Raw genomic sequence first — 14,627 nt, 5'->3', positions numbered from 1 at the left:
ATATCTGTTGGATTTCTGCTCAGGACATGGACTGGTTATTAATAACACCATGTTCCAACATAAAAATGTGCACAAATTCACATGGAGAGAAGATGCTAGGAATAAGAAAAGTCTCATTGACTATGTTATTGTTGATAGTGATGTTTTCTCCCTGGTGCAGGACACCAGAGTGTACAGAGGATTTGAAATTGGAAGTGATCACTATTTAGTCTTGAGTAGGATAAAATTGAATTTCATATTGAAAAGAATAACATGTAAGAAACTTTTAAAGCGAATAAAAGTTGAGCAGCTCTCAGATGTGAAGTAGACTAACATACACAAAGATTATTGAAGAAAAAATGAAAGAGTTTGAGAACAGGAACCAAACCTTGGAGATTCGATGGCAAGCCTTGAAGAAAACCCTGATTGATTCAGCCAGCGAGGCATGTGGTGAGGTTATCTGCAAGGATAGAAAAATTAGAACTGCATGGTGGAGTTCTAATTTTTAAAGAGGCAGTGAAGGAAAAGAAGAAAGCATATCAAAAGTTCCTGGCAAATAAGTCAGCTTGTGCTCTTAGAGAATACAAAGACAAATGCAAGAATGCTAAACAGTGTGTAAAACTAGCTAAACAAAAGAATGTAGAAAATAAATATCAAGAAGGTGGAAAAATATTCTCGACATTGTTGAAGAAGCTTAGGAATGGAGGAAAGAGTGCTATAAAAGGAGTTAGAGATGATAAAGGTGACATGAAAATGGGTGAAAAAGATATCCTTGAAGTATGGAGTAATTACTTCGAAAAACTGCTAAATGAAACAAGCAGTGATAGCACAGAGGTAAAAAACACTGACCAGGCATGCAGTCAGGAATACGTGCTATAAAATTTCCATACTTGAAGTAGAAAAAGCCATTAAAGGCTTGAAATGTGGAAAGGCAGCAAAACTAGATGCTATTCGACCAGAAATGCTGAAGTATGGTGGTATAAAAGTCTTACAGTGGCTGCACTGCATAGTTCAGAAAGCCTGGACAGAGGGACGAATTCCCAATGATTGGAGTAGAGCTCTCATAGTATCCATATATAAAAAGGGAAATAAAACTGAAGTGAGAATTACAGAGGTATTTCCCTATTGAGTATTCCTGGCAAGATCTATGCAAGTATACTTGAGAAACAGTTGAGAAGGATTGTGGAAGAAAAGCTGGGTGAAGAACAAGCTGGATTCAGGCCAAATAGAGGCTGTCAGGATCAGATCTTCACTTTACGACAAATAGTTGAGAAAGCATGGGAATATAACAAAGATCGGTATTTAAGTTTTGTCGATTTGGAAAAGGCATATGACAAGGTGCCAAGAGAGAAGCTATTCGATACGCTATAGTTATATGGTGTGAATGGGGCATTATATCAAGCAATACTTAGTGTTTATTTGAGTTGTAAGTCAGCAGTTAGAATTGAAGGAAGTACAGGAAGATGGTTTAATGTTAAATCTGGTGTGAGACAAGGATGTACATTATCTCCTCTGTTATTCGTTATCTATATGGATCACATTATGAAGGAAAGTGGTGTTAAACATGATATCAAAATTGGAGATGTTAATGTCAGCTCTTTGCTTTATGCGAATGATGTTATACTTCTAAATAAATCTGCTACAAGTCTGCGAGATTCTCTGACTAAATTGAATAACTGTTGTAATAGATATGGTATGAAAGTCAGCAATAAAAAGACAAAGACAATGAAAATAGGCAGAATATTGAAAATGTCAATTGTGTTGTGAATGGAGACCCTGTGGAATGCGTAAAACATTTCAGCTACTTAGGCACGATTTTTAGTGAAGATGGTAAATTAAATATAGAAATAGACAACAGAATCAGCAGAGCTGGCATGATAGGAAGTCAATTGAATAAATTCATATGGAATAAGAGAAAAATTAGTTGGAATACTAAATTAGCTCTATAAAAGACAGTGTTCAAACCAGTTTTAACTTATGGATCTGAGAGCTAGGTCAGAAGTAAAACACTTGACCAAAGACTAGAGACCGCAGATATGAGAGTCCTGAGAAAGATTATAGGCATGAACAGATGGCATCAATGGCAATATCATATTAAAAACGAGGATATTAGGAAAGAACTTGACATTGTCAGCATCCAGGAATGCGTTAGCAGAGCTAATCTCAGGTGGTATGGTCACTTAAACAGAATGGGCGAAGAAAGATTAGCAAAACAAGTGTTCTCTGCCAGGTTGGCAGCAAAACGACCCATAGGATGATCAAGATATAGGTTGGATTGATATGGTACAGAGTGCCTTAGACGATAGAAATATAAGATCTGATAATGTTGGAGTCTTGACAAGTAACAGACTGATTTGGAGGAAAATTGTAGATAGGAATTAATAATGATGTAATTTTTTTCATGTAGTACTATCATATCTTGTACATCCCTTGAGGATACATGGCAGGAATTTGATGATGAAGAAGAAATTATATCCTTTTTAATCCTGTGAAGGATAAAAAAATTCGTATTCTGTGGCTAGTTTGTCTGCAATGCAAAATGAAAATCTCAAGTTTGAGAGAAAACTACCACCTTTGTATCAGAATGGCTAACTTAGCTTCAACTGAAAATCCCTTATAACGGTTCTCATCCAATAGTGGGTTTGAATCCATATCTTTCCAACCAAATGCCATTGTAATTAACAACTGAACTACTGTAATAAAATTATATTAATTTTATATATTTCTATTCCTGGTTTTCAGCTTTATGTTCAAGATGTGTTAAGGGAAAGTATTACTGTTATCAGGTGTATCCATAGTTCGGCTGGTAATGGCCTTGTTTCCCACCCCCATAGGTCTGAGTTTGAACCTCATCTAGGACACAAAAAAAACTTTAAGGGCCTCTCAAGTAAAGGTAAGATATCTGGTTTGATACTGAGGTGACAAGGTGCTTCATCCAGTAAAACTGGCAAGAATACAAACATTTAATAGACAATAGTTTTTGGCCTTGTAGCTTCAGTTTCTTATGACTGTAATTCAAAACAACCCAATTAACAATGTCGTTTTTTATACAAGTTTAATTTTTTGAAAACTATAGAGTGAGTGGCTTTTTATATAAAAAATAATATATATAAGCAACAGATGATAGAAATGTGAGAAAAAATAATATTTTCGATAAAAAAAAATTTACTGGTGCCAATGGTAATACTACTGTTTCCATAGTACTCTAGACTTCTAGAAAGTTCTAGTTGGCAATTAGAAAAAAAACTTTTCATAAGCCCCTTTTTTCAGCAAGTTCTGAGTTGTTCCAAGCATGTAGTCCCCCCCCAATAACTTATTTTTTAACTGTTCAATTCAGAAAAATCGACTGCAGAACTCACATTATTTCAGACAGTGAGACCAGTTAAGGTTTAGAACATAAGATGGTGACATTTATCTGCCTTACTCTCCCTCCAAGTTTTTAAATTGTTGCTGACAACTAGGAGTCAAAACAGGCTCCTACTAATTTTTAAAAACAAGGGTTAACACAGTTCTGCATACTTTATTATTATTATTATTATTCAGGCCTCCATGGGGTCAAAAGACTCATCGTGGAAGGTCCTTCCTAAGAAACACAGTCTATCATACCACTCCTTAAACTCATTGACCGTTCTCACTCTTACCACTCCATCAGGCAATGCATTCCCATGGTTCAACCACCCTCCATGCAAAGAAACCACTCCTCACCCACTTGCTCACAGATTCCTTTCGTAACTTCCAGGGATTCCCTCTTGTCATCTCCTTCCTGCCGTTCAACCAAGCGAAAGAACTCCCAGTGTCAACCCTGTAACCACCTCTCAACAGTTTAAAAGTCTCAATTTTTCTTTGGATAATAAGTCAGAGGATTTTTATATCCTCGATGAGTCCTTGTAGGTGTCACGTAATAACAATAAATATATATGTGCAAACGTTTATGCATGTATAATGAAAGACAACAGCTTCAAAGTCTTAATTATCTGTGTGTGTGTGTGTGTGTATTTCTTCTCTCCAGCATTAATCTTTTTGTCAGTGGGATTCTTGTAGTAGTACATGAAGACAATCCCATTAGCGTAAATAAGGAATGAATAAAATCCTCTAATACCTTTTATATTTCCAAAAGGAAGTATGTAGAACTCTTTCAACTATAACTAACTTTTTGAAATCGGTAGACACCCGGTCTCCATCCTTAGTCATCACTGACGAGTTCATGTATATATATATATATCAGTGCGTTTAAAACCTCTGGGCAAGAGTACGTGACAACTGCCGCCATGTTGTGATCTAAAGCTTAACAATTATATTAAAATCCAAAATAGTGTGAGTTCTATGGTCCATGAGTTGTGGAGTTTAAAAGCTTAGTTCCAAGAAAATTAAATAAAACAGTTCTCTAGTCAACCACTAGAATCGAACTTAAAATGGTCTCAGTATTTTCGAAAGTCGATATGATAATATAATATTGCTAACGGTATAATGCCTATAATAGATAATTTATAGTAACGCATTTGGTGGCAAAGTTATAACTCTTTCACACATACACATCTTGAACATATCACCATCATACTTTGTTTCGTAAAACTCCTAATATTTATTGAATTATACTAGGAACACAAGATGAGTAGAATTTTTAAATATAACTTAATGTTACAGGATACCGAAATTTTCTACAAGTTGTTTTGCTGCATTTAATGTTCATTTGCTTCATTCTCCAGTGAGATAATTTTAAAATTGATGTTTATAATTTTTACATGATTTTTTTCAGACGAAGCCATTAATTATTCTGTGAATTGCTACCTCCCTAACTACACGATGAAGGTGTGTTTGTTTAATGTGCCTGCGCTGCAACTAAATTGCTATTTCAGTTTTTGCCTTCTGGCTGTGCTTGTCCATATCTTTGACTAGGTTGACCTTGGCTTGCGGATACCTTTCATCGAACACTTCCTGATTATCTGGCTTATCCTTCACCCTATGGCTGAATGCTAAGAAAGTATTATGCCTTGTCCTTCAATAAATTCTTCAAATGTTTTAAACCCTTCATTACTCGGATGCTGATATAGAAGTGAAGCAAATATACAGCCCTGTCTTCGCGTTTAATGTATTTTAGCCATTAATGAGACCTAATCAGTGAAAATAGTTTAAATGATTCTCAGTTACTAATGTTTCTTCGATCTTCCAATAAATAAAGTGAGAACTAGGAATTGCCCTTATGACTATCGTATTCAATGATAACAATACAGTCACTCTCTGCGTGTGGATAACTAAATTCTAATCGCTTAACGTGCTGCGTACGTACATTAGGTAGGCTAAAACCCTGTTATTGTTGATAATATAAGATTATATTAAATATGAACAAAACTACTTTAATTATTAATCACCAGAGTACACTTGCATGGACAGAGTAAGATAGAAATAAAGTAATCAAACTATGAGGTCTTAATAATCATACCATAACAAATGAGAGGGTAGATTAAGTTATGGTATGGCTTTTCACAATAAATTTTGTTTTAAAGGGACTGAGGATGATTAAGCGTTTATTAGAGTACCTGTGAAACTCTGGGGGGGGGGGGGATCTTCATTAAAACAGAATTTCATTCAGTACTGCCTTAAACAGGAAACAGCGTAAACAGCTTCCTTGTAATGTTCACAATATAATAAATTACTAGCGACTATACCTAATAAACGCATAGTATGTGGCTCCCTCTATTATTTTACATTTCTGGAGTAAAACATGTTATTTTCAGAGCTTTCGTCACGCTATTATATGCTACAACTATTGTTACAGAATGGCAAAACCCGGTGATTTAAACAGGTCACTTAAACTGCTAAGAGATAAAATCGACCATCTCTACGTGACACTCATTGTAGAGTGCGCTGCTGAAAAATAATATGGAGGATAATGGGAAGATATATAATGGGATTCTGTTTTTTTTTTTAGGTAGGCTAACACCCACAAGATTCTTTCAGAATATATCTCTATTTCCTGAATATCCTCCTTAATACAACAATGCTCTGTGACAGCGCAAAAACTGCACGACATTTTGTTGTGTATTTCCTATTTTTAAGTCCATAATTTACTTTAGCTCATGGCTTCTGAGATTTTCTTTAATTCAAAAACAGCCTAAGCCGTATACCATCTCGCCATTTTGAAAAAAAATCTTTAATCTAACACTTTTTCATTCCTCAAAGGGAATGGATGGCACGTTTTATTAATGTTGTTTCCTTCGATTAGAAAAGAAACTGCGTTTGATTCTCTCATCATGATGAGAATCGAACGCAGTTTCTTTTCCAGTCAAAGGGTGCAATGTTCCGTTGTTCTTGGAATCATGAGAAAGGAATCTATGGGCTTTTTCAATTGAAGGTAAGTTAACCGATCTCATACGGATGTGGCCGGTTTTTTTTTTTTTTTTTTCTACCGGAAACTCGGGTTTTTCATCCAGCGTACACGGAAATCGGCCATGAGAACACACGCATTTTACAGACAAAAAATACTGGTGTTGTGCTGATGGGCGTTGATGGTGGTAGTGTCGTTGTGCGTATTTGGAGAATTAAGTAATAGGGGCGATGGAGAGATGTTTGCAAAGATTTGAGCTAGAATTGCTTACTATCAAAACATATCGTTGTCAGTTTGGTATTTTATACTTGGAAAAACTCCCAGTTACGGAAGACGCTGTGACATCTTTACCTCCCCCCCCCCCCGAAGTCTTTGGATACATAAACCACAACATAGCATAATCTGTCTTTGTCATATAATATCCATGTTATCAATCGTGTTAACAATTATAGAACAAGTCCAAAGCACAAGGCAGTGTGAATCCCGACATCGCTCATAAATATCAACTTGAGGTCTTAAATTAGATTTCGAACTGAATTTCTTGAAAAATAGGACAGTAAGTAAAAAAGTGATTAGGTTGGATTCGAGAAGAGGAATGAAACCCATCGCAGTCGATCCAACTCCTCTATCCCAACGCCAAGCTATTCATCACATGACTGAGTATGACTCATATCTCTTTCCACAAGCTAATTCAGTTTATCTTGAACCGTAAACTCTTCAAAATGTTTTAAATTTAATTTTTTTCCGAAAAAAAAAAAAAGAAAGAAAATTCAAAAATGGAAAATTTTGTTACAAATTTTCTATTTTTTTTTAATTTGAAATTAAATTATAAGTTTATTTTATATTTTTTATTAGTTTTGTGGACTTCATTGTTAAGTTAGGGGTTAATCTGCACATCGATTCTGACCCTTCATTTCATTCAGTTGAAGTCGGATAAAATTAAAACCCATCTAGACCTTTTAATTTAAGAGTCGAATGGGCTTAAATTAAAGATCTAATTGCATAGACGAGTAGATTTCTAGAAAAGTAGTCAGAAGGTGAGTTATAATTCCTTTACTTATTTTATAAGTCACTCCAGCAGATTCTCAACCGATTCTGACCTTTGAATATTAAAAATAAATAAAAAAAATAGTGATCTCACTCAATACATTTCACATTAAGCCCTTGCATCGAATATAGGCAGTTCACTCGGCCTTACGAATAGCTCATGGTTTGGTTGGTGGTTCAAAAAATTATTTGAAAACTGTAGAGCTAGTGTTAGAACAAGCTGTCATTGTTCTTGGTACATTTATCATTCTGTATGTCGAGAACAATGGCACGCACATGAAATCCATCTCAGAGAATTTTTCATAAATTATCCACCGTTCCTGGAAGGTTGGATAATGGGTCATGATGAGTTGTGACGATCAAGACAGGGGGTATATAAGTCGTTATTGTCACTTCATCAACAAGATGGGAGATTAAAGAGGCTGTTTAGTGTGAAGCAGGCCATCCGATTTATCTAACACCCCATGCCTGACTGTACTAATGTGTTATAGGTTGTCAGCTTTTCTGAAGTGAGAATGACGTAATAAATAATAATAAAATAAAAACAAAATTCTTTAAATGTATGTTTCTGCTGGTGGGGGGGGGGGGGGGTGGGGGGGGGGGGGGGTGGGGGGGGGGGGGGGTGGGGGGGGGGGGGGGTGGGGGGGGGGGGGGGTGGGGGGGGGGGGGGGTGGGGGGGGGGGGGGGTGGGGGGGGGGGGGGGTGGGGGGGGGGGGGGGTGGGGGGGGGGGGGGGTGGGGGGGGGGGGGGGTGGGGGGGGGGGGGGGTGGGGGGGGGGGGGGGTGGGGGGGGGGGGGGGTGGGGGGGGGGGGGGGTGGGGGGGGGGGGGGGTGGGGGGGGGGGGGGGTGGGGGGGGGGGGGGGTGGGGGGGGGGGGGGGTGGGGGGGGGGGGGGGTGGGGGGGGGGGGGGGTGGGGGGGGGGGGGGGTGGGGGGGGGGGGGGGTGGGGGGGGGGGGGGGTGGGGGGGGGGGGGGGTGGGGGGGGGGGGGGGTGGGGGGGGGGGGGGGTGGGGGGGGGGGGGGGTGGGGGGGGGGGGGGGTGGGGGGGGGGGGGGGTGGGGGGGGGGGGGGGTAAAATACAACATTTATTTTACAAACGATATTCCATCTTTTTCAATTTAGCTACTTCAATACCAGTTCTACCCTACGGTTCTTCTTTATGAACTGGTCAATAACATCGTCATAAAAAGTTGGTTGTAACTTAATTTTCCCAAGCAACGCGCACACTTGTACTTTAGGTGTTAAAATAAAGGAAGATAATATATACAAACTTTCAAGTTTGTATATATTATCTTCCTTGTATATAATATATTCAAATTTCAAGATAATATATACAAACAAAATCATGGACTGGCTATGGGTAATCCTTTATCCCCTGTACTCGCAAATATTTACTTAGAGGATTTTGAAACCAAAGCTATCTCTTCCTTTATTTTAACACCTAAAGTTTGGAAACGCTATGTAGAAGATGTTTTCATTATTTGGAACCATGGACATGATTCCTTTATGGTTTTCCTCGAACATCTCAATAGCCGACATCAAAGTATTAAGTTTACTGCCGAGCTTGAAACGGATAATTCCTTGCCTTTTCTTGATGTCAAACTGACTCGCTCTTCTGGTAAACTCAAAATATCGATATATAGAAAGCCAGCACACCAACAGATATCTGCATAGTCAGTCCCATCACTTCCCTCCTCATAAGCTTGGAATAATTTCCACCTTGGGACATAGAGCCCGTTCTCTTCTGAATGACCCAAATGAACTTCTTACAGAAATAAACCATCTGAAAACTTCTTTCGAAGTTAATGGATATTCCAAGAAAAATCATTGACAAATTCCTTCTTAATCCTCCTAGACATCACTCAAAAGAAACAAATAGATTCAAAGGCAATATATCTATTCCTTACATAAGTACAGTTTCACACAAATTAGCAAAAGTTCTAAGAAAATACAATATCAGAACCTTGTTCACTCCACTTCTAAAGATCCATTTCTTAATAAGCCACCCAACACCTTGTCATCATCAACTCAAATACCCTGATGTATATAAAATATTGTGTGATTGTGTGATATTCCTTATTTTGGGCAGACAGACAAATCTGTCGAATTGCGTATGGAAGAACACATGAGAGACATTACTTACAAGACACAGCGAGCCAGTGTATTATCTAGTCATATCCTTTTCTCGGTTAATCCTAATGATGAAAACCAAAGTCACAAAGTCTGCTGGGAAAAATCTACTAACATCTTCCGTTGCAATGATGAACTAGAGAGAAAAATCGTGGAATCTAGAGAAATCATCTTCAGTCCTGTTCATCTAAATAATAACTTCAGTTACAACCTCCCAGATAGTCATTCAGATGTAATCATGTACTGGCGTTCACGAGATGCTACCAGCACGCACTTTCCCAACAATACAACTAACGAAAGAACAGCTTTAAATACAACCGCAACGATTTAGTGTCAGTTATGTATAGAGACTCTCTATGATGTTCACAGTTTATTTAAGCTTTAGTGTTTTTTCTTTTTTCTTTCTTTTATAATCTCACCTGATTAAGGCTTTTAAGCCGAAACTAGTCGTATTTTTATATTAAAACCTTTTTACTTAAATCTCTTAAATTAATTTATTATTTATTTAAGATATAATAAATAATAAATTCATAAATAAATTACAACAAACGCATATTTCCATATGCGTTTGTTGTAATTTATTTATGAGAATTGCAAGCGGAATCCAACAGTAATACCGTGTAATCATTGCTTTTATTCAACTCAACTGACACTTTATTATAAAATATCATCCTTCTGATTCTTCTTTTTATTTCTTCTTCTTCCTTCCCTTTTATCCAAAAGACATGTACCGTTTATATTTAACATTTAATAGTACAATACACTAATGTCTAACATTCATCTTTTAAATAACAAACATAACAGAAATTATTTGAATTGTGTAGTTTCTTAGGATAAATATTCTTCATTATGTAGATAGACTGAAACCTGTTCCTCCCTCCCCTCCCATTTTTAAAAATTGCCTACATAAGTTACGAAGGAGTTTAAACATTTAATGCTTTTATTTATTAATTGTTTTTATTCTTTTTTTTATTATAATGAAATACAGAAACTGGTTATTTTATTAGTTATGAAAAATCACTTATTTTAAACTCCTTCGTCACTCATGTTCTACCCTGCATTTTCCCACTGTAAAAAAAATTACACTTATAAAACAATTTATGCTAGTCAACTTTTCATTTATTTATAAACTCTGTATTGCATGTAGACTTCTAATGTGAATTTTTCCGAGGGGGCGTGGCAGTCTAGACGTCTCGTTGCTACCCGAGACATTTAAGGACTGAAATTAATTAAAAAAAAAAAAGTGATCAAGCGGTTTATTTCTTAGTCAGCTATTCTGCAGGTCTTAATATAATATTAATATAATAAATATTAGTATTTATTATATATATTTATTGGGTTATCATCTTGATTGTAACATAAACAATTAACCTGAGTACTTTAATTGACAATTGACAATTGACATTTATGTCTTTAGGGGTGAAGCAAGATGCTTTTCATATTCCGCGCTATCTGTTGTGGTTGCAGTGAAGGTAAAATTTATGAGCAGAATGCTCGCCCTGATTGGGCATGGAGATTATGCATCACTAAAGGAGGCCAATATAGCTTTTGGTCTTCTGTATTTGAATATGTCCGTTGGATCGTATGCTGTAGCTTGTTGAACCAAATCGTTGGGATGTGTGGACGTCTTTAAGAAAAACTTGGTGGCTAAGGATCGTAGAAAAGAGAAGATATAGGGAATATTTGTGTCTCTGTGGAGTTGAATGTTTCTAACATACCACGGGGCATTCAAAATCATTCTCAGGCACTTGTTCTGCACTCGCTGTATTTTGATGATGTTAGCATTAGAGGTATGGCTCCAGGCCGGAGAGGCATAGGTGATTATAGGACGAATCGTCAACTGATATAGCTGCAATTTGATTCTGTTGCTGAGCTTGCTATTTCTATTAATTAGCGGATAGATCTGTGCTATGGCTTTAGATGCCTTTGTGCATGCAGACTTGGTGTGTTGATTGAAAGATAGCTTTTTGTCGAGAATTACACCCAGGTAATTTGTTTCTGACTGCCAGGGAATTTTAATATTGAATAGTAACAAATCTCCTACAGGAGACATTGGCCTTTTTGAGAAAAGAACGGCTGAGCTTTTCTGGGGGTTGACTTCCAATCTCCATTTAGAGAACCAACCCTCCAGCTTTAGAATGTTTTCTTGAAGCTTTCTGGTAATGAAAAGAGGTCTGAGAGATCTGGTTAGTATTGCCGTATCGTCTGCATATAGGGCCAAAATGGAAGTCATCGGATTGTGTGGGATGTCTGACATGTATACAGAGAACAGCAATGGAGCCAGCAGAGATCCCTGCGGCACTCCAGCAAAGATGTGGCGCTGGGAGGATGTAGAACCGTTGATTTTTACTTGCATTGATCTATTTTGAAGATATGAGTGGATTAAATGAACCATTTTAGGTGAGATGCCGGCTGAGATAAGCTTGTGCAGGAGTCCAAAATGCCAGATTTTGTCAAATGCTTTGGATAAGTCTAGGAAAACAGCGCCTGTGCACTGGCGCCAGTTGTAGCTGGTTGTGATGTATTCAACAATTCTGTGGATTTGCTGGGTAGTACTATGGTGTTGCCTAAAACCAAACTGTTCTTTTGGAAGGATGTTTAGGTCATTTATTGAGGTTTGAAGTCGAGAGAGGATGACCTTCTCTGCAACCTTACCCAGATTTGAGATGAGACTGATTGGACGATAATTTTGGGGTAGGTGTGAGTCTTTGCCTGGCTTATGTATGGGAATTACGTCAGCCAGTTTCCAGGTGGAAGGAAAATAGTGAAATCTTAAAATTGCATTTATTATACTGGTCAGGTTCACTACTGCCCTCCGGGGCAGAAGTTTAATCACACGATTAGTAATGCCGTCTGGTCCAGGAGCTTTTTTGTTCTTTAAATTTTTAATAATGTCATATATCTCAGCAGGTGATGTTGATGCAATATGGTCAGTGCTGGTGATAGGAAGTTTGAGTGAGTGTCTGACCTTGCTGTGAATCTTATGTATGTGGTCAAAGTCAAGGTTTCCATACGAAGGCCTGCATTGCTCTTCCACGCTGTGCGCTATAACCTCTGCTTTGTCCACATCTGTGTGAGCAAGGCCCTGATCAGTTAATATTGGGGGAAGGGATCTGCCTTTGTTTTTGGTATTTTTCAGTAGTCCCCAGATGGAGTGATCACTAGGTGAAATGGAGGATAACTTTTCATCCCATACATAGTCTCTGTGAGCTTTCAGTGCATCTCTTACTGCCCCATTTAGTCTGTTTAGATTTGTTTTGTCTTGTGGTGCACACGTGTTACGGAATCTCTTTCGAGCTCTGTTTTTATCTCTGATTAAGTTCATGATGTCTTCAGGCAAACGATCTGGCTTGCGGTCAGATTTGTAGGAGGAAGCTACCTTTATAGCAGAATTAATTTGTTGTGTGAGATTTGTAACTGCAGTTTCTACTTCTTCTTTTGTGCGTATGTGAGGAACAGGTCCAATATGATCCTTGAGTGCGGCTGGCAGTCTTTCCCATACAATGTAGGAGTGAGAAGGAGGACACAGGAATTCCTGATTTCCCAGCTGCAGCAGTATTGGATTGTGATCGGATGATAGTTCATCCATAGAAATGATACTGTACTGAAGTTTAATATCCTGCAGGATAGCTATATCCAGGATATCAGCAGTGCCGAACGTACTGAGATGAGTTGGTTCGGTGGGGCCTGCCACAACAGCGTTGCTTGATCCTAAGTAATTGAAAAGGATGCAACCATTCTTGTTTGTGGTTGAACAATTCCAGGCAGGGTGCTTGGAATTCAGATCCCCGGCAATAATGGTGGGCCCTCTGATGCCTAAGATGGCATTTAGATCAGAGTGAAGTAGAGATTTTTGGGGAGGGTTGTAAGCTGAGTAGATTTTCAGTTTGCCAGTGGAGCTGGTGACTACTTCCACTCCTGTGATCTCAAGGTTAGTGGTTGAAGGAATGCTCACAGAGTGGTGCTTAATGTAGTTTTTAATGAAGATGGCAGTGCCACCACCTCTGTAGAGTAGTCTGTCATTTCTGTATAGGTGATAGCTCCTTATTGTAGGGTTGTCTGAGGGTCTTAGATGAGTTTCGCTGATTAGAATAACATCTGGCTGATACCTAGATGTGAAGGCACGGAGTTCCAGGATTTTGTTTTTGAGGCCATTTGCGTTCCAAGCAACTATTTGAAGAGATGCTGGAATGAGTTTGTTACTATTCATTTATGAGAGCTGTGAGGATGACCTGTGTTTCACGAAGAAATCTTTTAGTGGAGGTTTCAGTAGGGTTTGATAGGCTAAAATTTTGTAGCATGTTTGCTAGTGAGGCCGTGATAATAGCTGTTAGGTTTTTAGGTGCTCTTGGTTGATTTTGTTCTGGAATTGGCCTAGTTGTACGGGTCACATCGGCATAACTTCTTGTTTGCTTTTGGTTGGAGGTCTCCGACTGTGGTCGATGAGTCTCCGGTTTTGATGTCTGGGCCGCTGGTGTTCTTGTACTGTAGGAGGAGGGCTGATTGATTGCCTCCATCCGTCTGTTCTTTGGGTGTTGAGTACATCCTTTGTAGTTCGCCGGATGAGGGCCACTGCAGTTGGCACATTTGGCCGAGGTGGTCCTTGGCTTAGTGCAGGTATTGGTTGGGTGGCTGTCTCCACATTTTAAACATCTATATTCTGCTCGGCATAGATTCTGGGCATGGCCAAACTTTTGGCACCTGTGGCACTGCCCAGAAGATGATCTTTTACGGAGTGGTTCCGGTGTGACGATGAGACCACAGACTGTTTTTAAGTTGTAGATATCCTTATATATTTTGTGAATCTCAACAAGGACTAATGGCATGGGAGTTTTGTCTGCTTTGTACATTCTGCTCACTTTGACTGGTGGCAGATCCTGAGAATTTAGGTCAGCAGCGATTTCTGCTGTGTCAATGTCTTCACAGACACCACGAAGGACTACTTTTAAATTTTTTTCAGAACTGAGCGCAAAGGTATGATACTGGATGCCTCTGTTGTCCAGTTCCTTGGTCAACCTTCTGTAGTCTGTCACTGTTGCTGGCTGAATCTTTATGCCTTCATCCATGTTTTTGGCCTTAATGAAGCCAATATGCAGATTGGACATTGTGGATCGTAAAGCTGCCCACTTTTGTTTTTCTCTAAGGAT

Source organism: Typopeltis vanoorti, chromosome 15 (assembly GCF_054136105.1).
Source record: "Typopeltis vanoorti isolate ZY-2024b chromosome 15, IOZ_Tvanoo_1.0, whole genome shotgun sequence".
Lineage (NCBI taxonomy): Eukaryota > Metazoa > Arthropoda > Arachnida > Uropygi > Thelyphonidae > Typopeltis > Typopeltis vanoorti.
Note: the sequence above shows the minus strand (reverse complement) of the source record.